This window comes from Cervus canadensis, chromosome X, assembly GCF_019320065.1.
Source record: "Cervus canadensis isolate Bull #8, Minnesota chromosome X, ASM1932006v1, whole genome shotgun sequence".
NCBI classification, from domain to species: domain Eukaryota; kingdom Metazoa; phylum Chordata; class Mammalia; order Artiodactyla; family Cervidae; genus Cervus; species Cervus canadensis.
In genome coordinates, this window is record NC_057419.1 from 21928288 (window position 1) to 21940915 (window position 12628).

Consider the following 12628-nt stretch of genomic DNA (forward strand, 5'->3'; position numbering starts at 1 on the left):
TGAAGAGTTGTCCCAACACCATTTGTTGAAAAGACTATTCTTTCCCCATTGAATGATCTTGGCACTCTTGCCAAAAGTCAGTTGACCGTAAATGTCAGGGTTTTATTTCTGGACTCTCAATTCTATTCCATTGATTTATATGTCCAATCTTATGTCCTGGCTGGACCATCCAATATGTCCAGCCAATACCACACCATCTTGATTACTGTAGATTTTGTAGAAAGTTTTGAAATTGGGGGTGTGAATCCTTCAACTTTGTTTCTCTTTTTCAAGATTGTTTTGGCTTTCTGGGCCCCTTGCATTTCCATTTGAATTTTAGAATCAGTTTCTTGAAAGAAACCAGCTGGAATGTTGGTGTGGATTATGTTGAATCTGTAGATCAATTTGGGAAGTATTCTTAAACAGTTAAATCATCTGATTCACGAACACGGAGTATCTTTCCACTTATCTAGGTCTTTAATTTCTTTCAATGATGTTTTGTAGTATTCAGAGTTTAAGTTTCACTTAACCCAGGTATTTATTCTTTTTGATGCCATTGTAAATGAAATTGTTTTCTTAATTTCATTTTTGGGTTGTTCATTGCAAGTGTATGGAAAAACAGTTGGTCTTTGAATGTTGATTGATCTTAAATCCTGAGACTTTGCCAAGCTCATTTATTAGCTCTAGTAGATTTTTAGTGTATTTCTTAGGATTTTCTATTTATAAATCATGTCATCTGCAAATAAAGGTAGTTTTGCTTCCTCCTTTCTATTCTTTGCCTTTGATTTCACTTTCTTGCTTGACTGTCCTGGTTACAATCTCTGTTACTGTTAAATAGAAATGCAAGAATAGGCTTCCTTGTCTTGTTCTCGATCTTAGGGGGAAAGCATTCAGTCTTTCACCTTTAAGTGTGATATTAGCTGTGACCTTTCTTTTTTTTATGGATGCTCTTTATCAGGTTGAGGAAGTTCATTCCTAATCCTAGTTTATTGATTTTTTTAAATTAAAAAATGGCATTTAATTTTGTCTAATGCCTTATCTGCATGTATTGAGATGACCATGTTTTGTTTTTTATTCTGTGTTATTGAGTACATTAATTGAATTTCAGATATTGAACTAACTTTGTATTCCTGACATAAATCCCACTTGATCATGGTATATAATCTTTTTTATATGTTACTGGATTCAGTTTGCTAGTATTTTGTTTAGGATATCTGCTTTTATATTCGAAAGATATATTGGTCTCTATTTTCCTTTTTCTTTGATGTCTTTGTCTGAATTTGATATCAGAGTAGTACTAGTCTTATAGAATAAGTTGGAAAGTATTCCATCTCTTCTATAGTTTAAAAGAGTTTATGAAGAATTAGAATTAATTCTTTAAATGTTTGGTAGAATTTGTCAGTGAAGCCATCTGGGCATGGGCCTTTCTTTGTGGGTAGTTTTTTGATTACTTTTTCTACTCTTTACTTGTTATAGTAAAGTATATTGTCATATTTTCTGTTTCTTCTTGAGTCATTTTCAGTAGTTTGTGTCCTTTGAAGAACTGGTTCATTTCATCTGAATTATTTCTTAGCACATACTTGTTCAGAGTATTCCCTTATTCTTTGTAGTCTTCCATTATCTTTTGTTGAATATATCAATGTTTATTATAAATTCCATAGTAATCTGTGGAAACTGATACAGTGTGTTTATTTATATTTATCATAAAAAGTTTTTCTCATTCAAAAATATTATAAGATTGAGAAAGCAACTGAAAATAATAATCATTCATCATTCTGCCACCCAGTTTTTTTTGATATAGGGTATATTTTTTATCATCCTAAATATTAATTTTTTTATAGCCTCGCTTTTGGCACTGAGACATTATTTTTAAACATTTCCCAAATTGTTATGCTTTGTAAACATCATTTTAGCCATTGCTAAATGTTTCATTAGTGAGTAGGCCATAATATAATTAATTATTCCTCAATATTTGACATTTAGGATTGAAGAATTTACATTGAAGAATTTCTTTATGTGAATATTTTTCCTTATTTTGTTTTATTTCCATATCTAGGTGATTTGACATGAAATTTCTGTGTCAAGGGCTATGAATGTTTTGAAAGGTTTCTTGATAGAAAAGTTATTATTTCCTTATTACTAACTGTATTGCAGAGAGTATTGACAATATTCTACATATATTTTATTTAGTCCTTGCAATAAACCTGAGTAAAGTGTTATCATTACTTTTTGCACTGAGGAAGAATCTTGTGCTCAGTGATTAGGTAAATACTTGTCAAGGTTATCCCCGAGTTGGGATTTGAACCCAAGGAGTTCTGAATACAGTGTTTTTTGCCATCAGCCATTACACCCTTTCGTGATGCCTTCCAAAATTGCTATTCTTGGAAACTAGCTAAATGTATGCATGTAAAGTACCTTTTATTTACATAGTGCTTTTATAGTTGGACAACATCTTTCACATATATTTGATCTTCACAACCTGTGAAGGATTGTTCTCAATTTGCAGAAAAGGAAACAGGCTTTGAGAGGCAAAGTGATTTGCTTAAGAAGACATAACTAGTAAGTGGCAGAGCCAGGCCTGGAGCTTACTTCTGACTAGTGTGAAGGATTTTTTCCCACCTTGGTTATTGAGCCCCACCACAGCATTCTGCCTCCAGAGTATCATGGCAATTTTTGAGAAACAATAGCCTACATATAAAATTGAGGCTATCCCTTTCTTGTGGGCTATCTGCCTTCCATGTAGAGAAGTAGCATTGTTGTTGTGTTGTTGTTGTTAGTTTGATTCTTTTGTGATATGCACTATGGGAGAGAATAGTTGTTGCCAAAACTCTTGGAGGAAGCTTTGATTAGTTTCTTTTTCTTCATGAGGAAATGGAGACTTAGATTAAAGAGCTGCCCAAAGTCATGTACTAGTTGATGTCTGAGTCTGAATTGGAACCAGCTCTGACAGATACCAAAGTTCATGCTCCTTTTGATATGCTGCCGTGACATGTAAAACTGGAATTTATCCAAAAACCAGAAATTAAACATTGCAGTTTCCTTCTCTTGAACTTCACTTTACACTTAAAATTTTATATCGATGGGTTTTGAATGAATAATCTATTACCTTTTATTTTTTCCTGTAGAGCACTTTGAAAACACTTTATTTTCTTTTATTTCTTCCCTTGAGACCACTTAGAAATGCATTTATTCATTTATTTTAAGTGCTAGGGTTCCTACAAAGGCTATCTAGCGTTTTTGGCTTTGAAGTTTGATGCTTTTAGCTATGACAAATGGAAATTTTCTCTAATGGATATTGTTCTTTTAAAAAATATTTGTCCTCTATTTTTGCCTAAAAATGTAAAAATACTAAATAGCAATCTGTTAGAAAAATAAAATTCAACATAGCAAATTTGAAGATCTAATTGGCTTTATTGAATGATTCATGAATCAGGCAGCATTCCATCTAGAAAACAGAAAAGAACTTCAAAAAGCTGCAGAAAAGGAGAGGTTTTTATTTTATTTTTTTATTTTTTTTAGGAGAGGTTTTTAAAGACAGAAAGGGAGTGGGACAAGGAAATCATAAATGAAAAGAATTATTTCAGGCAAGGTCAACTTCCTTTGGGGAAAAACAGGGGTCTATCAGGTTGATTACCTCACTAGTGCTGGCCAGGAAATTCTAGACAGGTTAAGATTACATTCCTAGGAGAGGCTGAAAATGCAATTAGGTTAGGTTCTAAGTTTCTGTTTGCTGACATGGAACTTAGCACAAGTGACTCCATTTGGGGCCTGTTGCCTCCTTTTTTTTTTTTTTTTTTTACCAATTCCCCTGTTTTCATCAGACTCTCAGCCTGAGAGATATGAAACAAAACAAAACATTAGCACCACTCCCAGCTAATCTCTGAGTTCTTGCAATTTTTGTTGATCTTTTGTGTGCTATTCACAGATCAATGTTATTTGCTTAATCTCTGTGATATGCACAGGCCATGACTTCACAGTTTTTAAGTCTGTCATTTTCTTTGTTCCTTTTCTGATGTTCCAGTGTTAGAGAGCTCATTTGCTTAGTAATGAGTGGCTGCAGTCATTCTTTTAAAGCTTTTGAGAGGATATAATGTTCCAGGGAGACTACCGTGATTATGATAAACAGGATAATTCCCAGTGTTTGCGGTGTACTTCAAAACCATGGCGCCCAAGACTCAAACCAATCAAAATCAAATAAGTCAAGGAAAGACCCTACTGAAGGATTTACCTTTTTAACTGACTTGTTCCGTGATCTTATGTAGCTGAGTTTCAACTTCGCCAGAAATGTTAATCTAGGTGCAGCAGGTAGTGTTGGCCATAGCAGACACTTCCCTTACGAAGCTGAAAGGTAATCAAGGACTAGCCACCAACGGGAATTTGCCGTATGAGTCAGGGAACTCAAACCGGGCCTCTGTAACAACCTAGAGGGGTGGGATGGGGAGGAAAGTGGGAGGGAGGTTCAAGAGGGAGGGGACATATGTATACCTATGGCTGATTCATATTGATGTTTGCCAGAAACCAGCACAATTCTGTAAAGCAATTATCCTTCAATTAAAAAAATAAAATTTTAAATTAAAAAAAAATAAGGGCTATCCAATTATCAAGAATAACTTTGGCCATAGAGTCTCAGGATTTTCACTGGGCAGCTTTTGCTTTAGCAATGAATTCTGCAGTAGGATAAAGAGTTAAGGAGAGACTCCTGATCATAGCCTATTTACATTTATTTCTGAACAGGGACGTAGGGACCAGCCAAAGAAAGCAAATCCTGAATCATGAAAGCCTTCTGGTAGGTTCTTTATAACTTGACAATGCAAATTCAGGGGAGTTGACCAATGAGGTGTCTCTGTAGACAGGGGATCAGTTAGGTCACCTGAGAGACATTGCTGAGTTATGCACCAGTCATCTAGGTGTTCATAGACCCAAGGAGAATGTTAATCACCACGGACAAAGATAAATCCTGTCAGGGCACAGACTACTTCCAATAAGGTAGTACTGTAAAGAGACAGCTCAGGCGTTTTTGATGATGACAGATTTAGCAGTGAAAGGTTACCCCTCCCTTTGGCAATGGGCTGGGAGATAGTGGGGATGGTGTTACCTTTCCAGGCCAATACCAGAGTGAAGGGAAGAAAGGATTTCATGTTTAAAGTATGAAGTCTGCTTTTTAAAAACTTTTTTGGCTGCCCTTTGAGGCATGTGGGATCTTAGTTTCCCCGACCAGGGATTGAACCTGTGCCCCCTGCAGTGGAAGCGCAGAGTCTTAACCACTGGATCACCAGGGAAGTCCCAAAGTATGAAGTCATGATCCAACATCTTGGGAGGAAGCAGTCCATATTAATATCAGCTATTTGTCTTTTTGTCAGTCTGATTTGGAGGTCTCTAGCATTTGTGTAGGACAGATACCAGGTGGAGCCTTCTTGGGCTGTGTTCAAGTTCCTAATGTTTGACTGTCATCTGGGTAGTGAAGCATATCTGGTATGGTCCCTTCCAAGGAGATTCAAGGGCAGTCTTTGTTCTTAGTGATTCCAAGTCAAAAGGGTAAGAGAAAATTGGAAACATTAGTTTGGTGAGTTATAGCCAGATAATTGAGGAAACTATAAGAGTACAGGATCCTGTCTAATACATAGGTATTTAAAACCTTAAAGACAATGAACTGGATTAGAATCTAATATCTACAAAGGTGCAAACATCTTTCTTTCTAGAATTACCTCCATTTTTTAAAATCAAAGATAATGACAATAAAACTGATTTATTTGCATTATACTTGGCCTGGTTATTTAGATAGGCGCAGCAAGAATAGTAATTGACCATATGGGTTCTTTTTAAGACTGCTTTGCTGGAACCTTGTAAGTAAGGTACCAGGTCAACTTTTCTTTTTTTTTTTTTCTTTTTTTTTCAATATTTTTATTAACTGAGACAGACCTAAAACCGCAGCTTCTGGAAGAACCATTTGTTCTTGCCCGTCTTGTATCTCTCCTCAAACTTGACCTTTGCTTCTCGTCGGGCCTTGCGTTTGAGAGCAGGGTCTCTGAAGACATCCTTGTTGACAACAGTTTTATCCAAGGGGATGTCCACGGAGTACCTTGTGGGCATGAGGTGATTATAATTATAAACTTTCACAAAAGACTTGATCTTTGACCTCTTGGCGATTTTCTTCTTGCCCATGGCAGCTGTCACTTTGCGGGGATAGCGATCAATTCCAGCCACCAGAGCGTGGCTGTAGGGTCGGTCAGTCTGAGATGCCGTCATCAATGTTCTTCACGATGACCGCTTTGCGTCCGGAGTAGCGACCGGCCAGGACCAGCACCACCTTCCCGGGTTTCATGAACTTGCCCATTTTGGCAGCTACCACTCAGGACTACAGCAGAAAGGAAGAAAGCCAGGTCAACTTTTCTAAGGGACTTTATTGGCTCCATAAAGTCAACCTTAGTTCTTTAAAGCTGTCTGCTCCTATCTGCGTCTATGTACATCTCTCTCAAATATAGCATTCCAGTTAAAGCTTTTGTAACCAGTGTTTCTGATTGTGTCCTGTTACAAGGATAATAGATTCTCATTTAGTTTATGTAAATAACTATTTTGCCATAAAAAGAATGCTCAGGAGTCTCCAAAATTTGGAGGAATCAGGTAGGGAGAAAAAGTTAATGTTTGATATTTGTTTACAAAAGTGTATTTTTACCAAATTGTTTTAAGTCATAGATAGCTTAAGAGAAAAAGTTTCCTCAAATCTGGAAAAGCAAAACATTAAAGAACCAGCAGTGCTTCAAGCAAGAAGGAATAAAAACTATAATCACCCTTTTCAGTTCATTCATTTCTATGTTATTAATTCTCGTTCTGCTTTAATCCATTTTCCCCCATTAGTTCTAGAAATTCTTACCCAATTCAGTATTTTTTAAAATTTTATTTATTTATTTTAAATTTATTTTAGTTGGAAGATAATTACAATATTGTGATGGTTTCTGCCATACATCAACATGAATCAGCCATAGGTATACATGTGTCCCCCCCGTCCTGGACCCCCCTCCCACTTCCCTCCTCACTCTATCCCTCTAGGTTGTCCCAGAGCACTGACTTTGGGTGCCCTGCTTCATACATCGAATGCACACTGGTTGTCTGTTTTACATGTGGTAATGTGTATGTTTCAGTGCTGTTCTCTCAAATCATCCCACCCTTTCCTTCCATGAAGTCCAAAAGTCTGTTCTTTACATCTGTGTCTCCTTTGCTGTCTTGCATGTAGGATCATCAGTACCATCTTTCTAAATTTCATATGTATGCATTAATATACAGTATTTGTCTTTTTCTGACTTCACTCTGTATAACAGGCTCTAGGTTCATCCACCTCATTAGAACTGACTCAAATGCTCCTTTTGATAGCTGAGTAGTACTCCGTTGTGTATATGTACCACAACTTCCTTATCCATTCATCTGCCAATGGATATCTAGTTTGCTTTCATGTCCTAGCTATTGTAAATAGTGCTGCAGTTAACAGTGAGGTACATGTGTCTCTTTCAGTTCTGGTTTTCTTGGGATACATGCCCAGCAGTGGGATTGCTGGATCCTATAGCAGATTTATGCCAAGTTTTTTAAGGAATCTGCCTGCTGTTCTTCATAGTGGCTCTACCAGTTTGCATTCCCACCAACAGTGTAAGAGAGTTTCGTTTTCTCCACACCCTCTCTAGCATTTATTGTTTGTAGACATTTTGATGATGGCCATTCTGACCAGTGTGAGATGACCAGTTCAATATTATGATCTTAAAGTTATCAGAAACTTGTGTTTGCCAAATCATTTCCGTGAATCTCCTTGAAGATGGGTCACTTCTGCAGCAACATTTTTGCAGAAGCATCTGAGTAAAATAATAACTGTAAATGACAGAAGACTTTAAAAAATGCCCATTGTTAGAGATCTAATGAGAATTTATTATAATGGAACTGACAAGGAAATGTGGTTATTTCTGTGACACTCAACATTGTAAAATGATAACTGGAATTATGATAATACTATTCCTGGACATTTCATTCAAACTTTAGGAATTGCATATGGTTTCTGGAACATTTATAACTTATACAACATAAAGGCTTAGTATTACTTCTTATTTGATGATTCTTGCTATGTAACTTAACATATCAAACAAGTCTGATTAGTTTAGCATCTTCATTTTTTTGAGGAGAGGAAACAAATCTCTTGAGATATTCTAGAGGCCCTCTGGAAAATACCAAGGCTAGTTCGAGGTTAAAAAACTTCATTCAGAATTTTATTTTGGGGAGGCTTGTCAGAATTTAAACAGTTTTAAAACACTTGTCAAATAGGATCATAGGTCACTGAGAAATGATACTTAGTTATCCATTTAATCATAGTGACAAAGACTTTGCAGGAAAACACAGTTATTTTTTAAACACCTTCACTTCAGTTCAGTTCAGTTGCTCAGTCGTGTCCGACTCTTTGCGACCCCATGAATTGCAGCATGCCAGGCCTCCCTGTCCATCACCAGCTCCCGGAGTTTACTCAAACTCATGCCCATCGAGTCGGCGATGCCATCCAGCCATCTCATCCTCTGTCACCCCCTTCTCCTCCTGCCCTCAATCTTTCCCAGCATCAGGGTCTTTTCCAATGAGTCAATTCTTCTCATGAGGTGGCCGAAGTGCTGGAGTTTCAGCTTCAGCATCAGTCCTTCCAGTGAACACCCAGGACTGATCTCCTTCAGGATGGACTGGTTGGATCTCCTTGCAGTCCAAGGGACTCTCAAGAGTCTTCTCCAACACCACAGTTCAAAAGCATCAATTTTTCGGCACTCAGCTATCTTCACAGGCCAACTCTCACATCCATACATGACCACTGGAAAAATCATAGCCTTGACCAGATGTGGACCTTTGTTGGCAAAGTAATGTCTCTGCTTTTTAATATGCTATCTAGGTTGGTCATAACTTTCCTTCCAAGGAGTAAGAGTCTTTTAATTTCATGGCTGTAGTGACCATCTGCAATGATTTTGGAGCCCCCAAAAATAAAGTCTGACACTGTTTCCACTGTCTCCCCATCTGTTTCCCATGAGGTGATGGGACCAGATGCCATGATCTTAGTTTTCTGAATGTTAAGCTTTAAGCCAACTTTTTCACTCTCCTCTTTCACTTTCATCAAGAGGCTTTTTAGTTCCTCTTCACTCTCGGCCATAAGGGTGGTGTCATCTGCATATCTGAGGTTATTGATATTTCTCCCGGCAATCTTGATTCCAGCTTGTGCTTCTTCCAGGCCAGCGTTTCTCATGATGTATTCTGCATATAAGTTAAATAAGCAGGGTGACAATATACAGCCTTGACGTACTCCTTTTCCTATTTGGAACCAGTCTGTTCTTCCATGTCCAGTTCTAACTGTTGCTTCCTGGCCTGCCTACAGGTTTCTCAAGAGGCAGGTCAGGTGGTCTGGTATTCCCATCTCTTTAAACACCTTAGATCTTTAAAAAAATTTTTTTATTTTGCATGGGGATATAGCCAATTAACAATGTTGTGATATTTTCAGGTGAACAGCAAAGGGACTCAGCCACACATATACATGTATCCATTCTCCCCCAAACTTTCCTCCCATCCAGGCTGCCACATAACACTGAGCAGAGTTCCATGTGTTATACAGTAGGCCCTTGTTGGGTAACCATTCTAAATACAGCAGTAAACACCTTAGATCTTTTAATAGAGAAGATTCAGCTTTCTTTAGTAATCAAAGACCTAATAAAGACAACATGGCAAATTATTTTGACAAAACACAGAATTTTTGTTTTCTAGGCAGGTTACTTTAAAAGGTAAAGAAAAGCTTTTTTCAATGTCTTACTAAGAGAAGACAGGGATTCCCTGGTGGCTCAGAGGGTAAAGAGTCTGCCTGCAATGTGGGAGACCTGAGTTTGATCCCTGGGTCAGGCAGATCCCCTGGAAAAGAAAATGGCAACCTACTCTAGTATTCTTGCCTGGAAAATGCCATGGACGGAGGAGGAGCCTGGCGGGCTACAGTCCATAGGGTTATAAAGAGTCAGACACGACTGAGCAGCTTCACTTTCAAGAGAAGACAAAGAATCCAATAAAACCTGTGCTTTTAACAAAGAGAAAACCAAATTAAAAACTCATCTTTTTTTTTTTAATTAAATGAATTGATTTTAATCTTAGTCATCTTGACCACACATAAAATTGTTTTGTGAGATTTGGGGGCACAAGTTTTTACAAAAACTTTCTTTTTTAGCATTCAAATCTTGTCCTATTTTTTTTTCTCTTTCTCCTGAAATAACCTCACTTTAGGATAAAATTGCTTTCCTTTCCCTCAACAACATGTGTTTCCTTTCCTAATACCTTCTTTTGCTAAAAGCATACATCTTACTTTCTTTGTATACAGAGATAATTTCCCTGATTTTTAGTAGCTTTCATTACATATATTAGAATTCTTAATCCTTCAAAACCCTAATTTTATTGAAAATAAAGAAGTAACCAATTATGAACTCTCTCTTAGCATTCTATGGTTTGGTAAATTTCTAAATACTTTTTATAATTTTTTATACTTCTTATAATTAAATTTTCACTCAGTATATTTTTCAGTGTGGCAGAAGCTATGTTTACTAGGAGACCTAAATATCTTTAGTTTCCCTGTAAAAGGAAGCCAAAAGCAGTAAACCTATGTTCAGTAATCAATATTTCCTTATTTTACCTTACTTGGAAATGATCTGGATATTCAGTGACTGTGTATCATTTAGGCTTCCCTGGTGGCTCAGACGGTAAAGTGTTTGCCTGCAATTCGGGAGACCTGGGTTTGATCCCTGGGTTGGGAAGATCCCCTGGAGAAGGAAATGGCAACCCACTCCAGTACTCTTGCCTGGAAAATCCCATGGACAGAGGAGCCTGGTAGGCTACACTCCATGGGGTTGCAAAGAGTTGGACACGACTGAGTCACTTCACTTCACTTCATCCATCATTTAATTTAATTTAGCTTGGCAAAACTTTAAGGTTTCAAGTTACCAAAAAGATTTGGAGAAACCATTAAGGAAAGTTCACCTAAAAACTTTTATCCTATTTGTATCCATTCAATTTACTTATTTCACTTAATTTGTATAAGTGCTTCATTTCTTTGAGCCAGTTAAATAGAGCTCTCTTACATATTAATTTTGGCAGTACCCTCTGAAGGTAGAAAATACTGTACATCTATAATACACACATAGACACACATAAATAGACAATTGCTAGAAGGGACCTTATAGCTTCTGTTTTAAAATTACTGCTATGAATTGGGTACAGTAATTCACTAGTTGTAAAATAAATTGAATCTAAATTGTTTTTCTGGTAGGTAGAGCAAGCTAAGGTTATCTGCTCAGGTGGGTAAAGCATTTTTACTAATATTTTTTTGGGGAAGACAGAAGATTTTTTATTTGCCTATTTTTTATTTGACTGTTTTCCCTTTCCTTTACCATAAGGAAACTGTCAAATGAAAAAGTTCACAGAACATTTATATCTCAAAGGTACAGAAAAAGAATGCAAGTTCCGCTAAGGGGTACTTTGGTTTCCTAAGGCCAGATTTTCTTTTTTTTTTTTTTTACAAAACTTACAAGCTTTTTGAGATAAATAGGGGAGGTTTAGTCAGTTCAGTTGTTCAGTCGTGTCCGACTCTTTGCGATCCCATGAACTGCAGCACACCAGGCCTCCCTGTCCATCATCAACTCCTGGAATTTACCCAAACCCATGTCCATTGAGTCGGTGATGCCATCCAACCATCTCATCCTCTGTCGTTCCCTTCTCCTCCTGCCCCCAATCTTTCCCAGCATCAGGGTCTTTTCCAATGAGTCAGCTCTTCGCATCAGGTGGCCAAAGTATTGGAGTTTCAGCTTCAGCATCAGTCTTTCCAATGAACACCCAGGACGGATCTCCTTTAGGATGGACTGGTTGGATCTCCTTGCAGTCCAGGGGACTCTCTAGAGTCTTCTCCAACACCACAGTTCAAAAGCATCAGTTCTTCGGCGCTCAGCTTTCTTTATGGGGACTGGTAAAAGGAATAGGTAGACTGTGAACTGCCTCTGGGGTTGTATTTCCAGTTTTACAAAGCTTTGTAAATAAGGATAGTTGCTTTCATTTCCTCAGGGAATTGGGTTGCAACTTAAAATGACATCATAGGCTGATCCTCTCATCAGCTACATTATTCTTAATTTGTTTTCTTCTGTGTGTGTACACACACACACACACACCCCACACACCCCTCTATATATCAGGGACAAGATTTCTAACCTAGATGGAAATTAAAAGATTTCTGTGTTCTGGACTTAGAGCTGTTTGCCTTTGAAAGGTTTTGGTAAATCCTTTCACAAAGGCTTTAGAAGGTTTTTCTTTCCCTCTGGGTACATAGTTTCATTTTGGTTTAGTGGAGACCTAAAAAAATATTCCTATCAGGCTCTGAATATCAGCTTTCACTTTCTGACCAACTTCCGACCATAGTGCTACTTTATTTTTTTTTCCATTTATTTTTATTCATAGAGCTACTTTAAAAAAATCCTTTAAAATATCTTGTCAGTTTTCACTTGGGACAAACAGTAAGCATTTACCAATTTTCAGTTGGGATAGGCAGTAAATGTTGACAACCCCTTGGACTTAAGAGGCATCCCCATAGAAGGTACAAAAATTTTTTTTAATTTTTTTCTCT

The 12628-nt window shown here is 37.3% G+C and overlaps 1 protein-coding gene and 1 pseudogene across 7 annotated transcripts in view; one reads left to right on the forward strand and one right to left on the reverse strand.

Annotated features, from left to right (window-relative positions):
• PPEF1 (protein phosphatase with EF-hand domain 1) overlaps positions 1-12628 on the forward strand; it is a 143534-nt gene that overhangs the window by 43660 nt on the left and 87246 nt on the right. The gene's annotated exons all lie outside the window — the stretch shown is intronic.
• LOC122435254 lies at positions 5845-6351 on the reverse strand (annotated as a pseudogene). The gene has a single exon (XR_006267622.1). The product of XR_006267622.1 is annotated as a 60S ribosomal protein L27-like (transcript).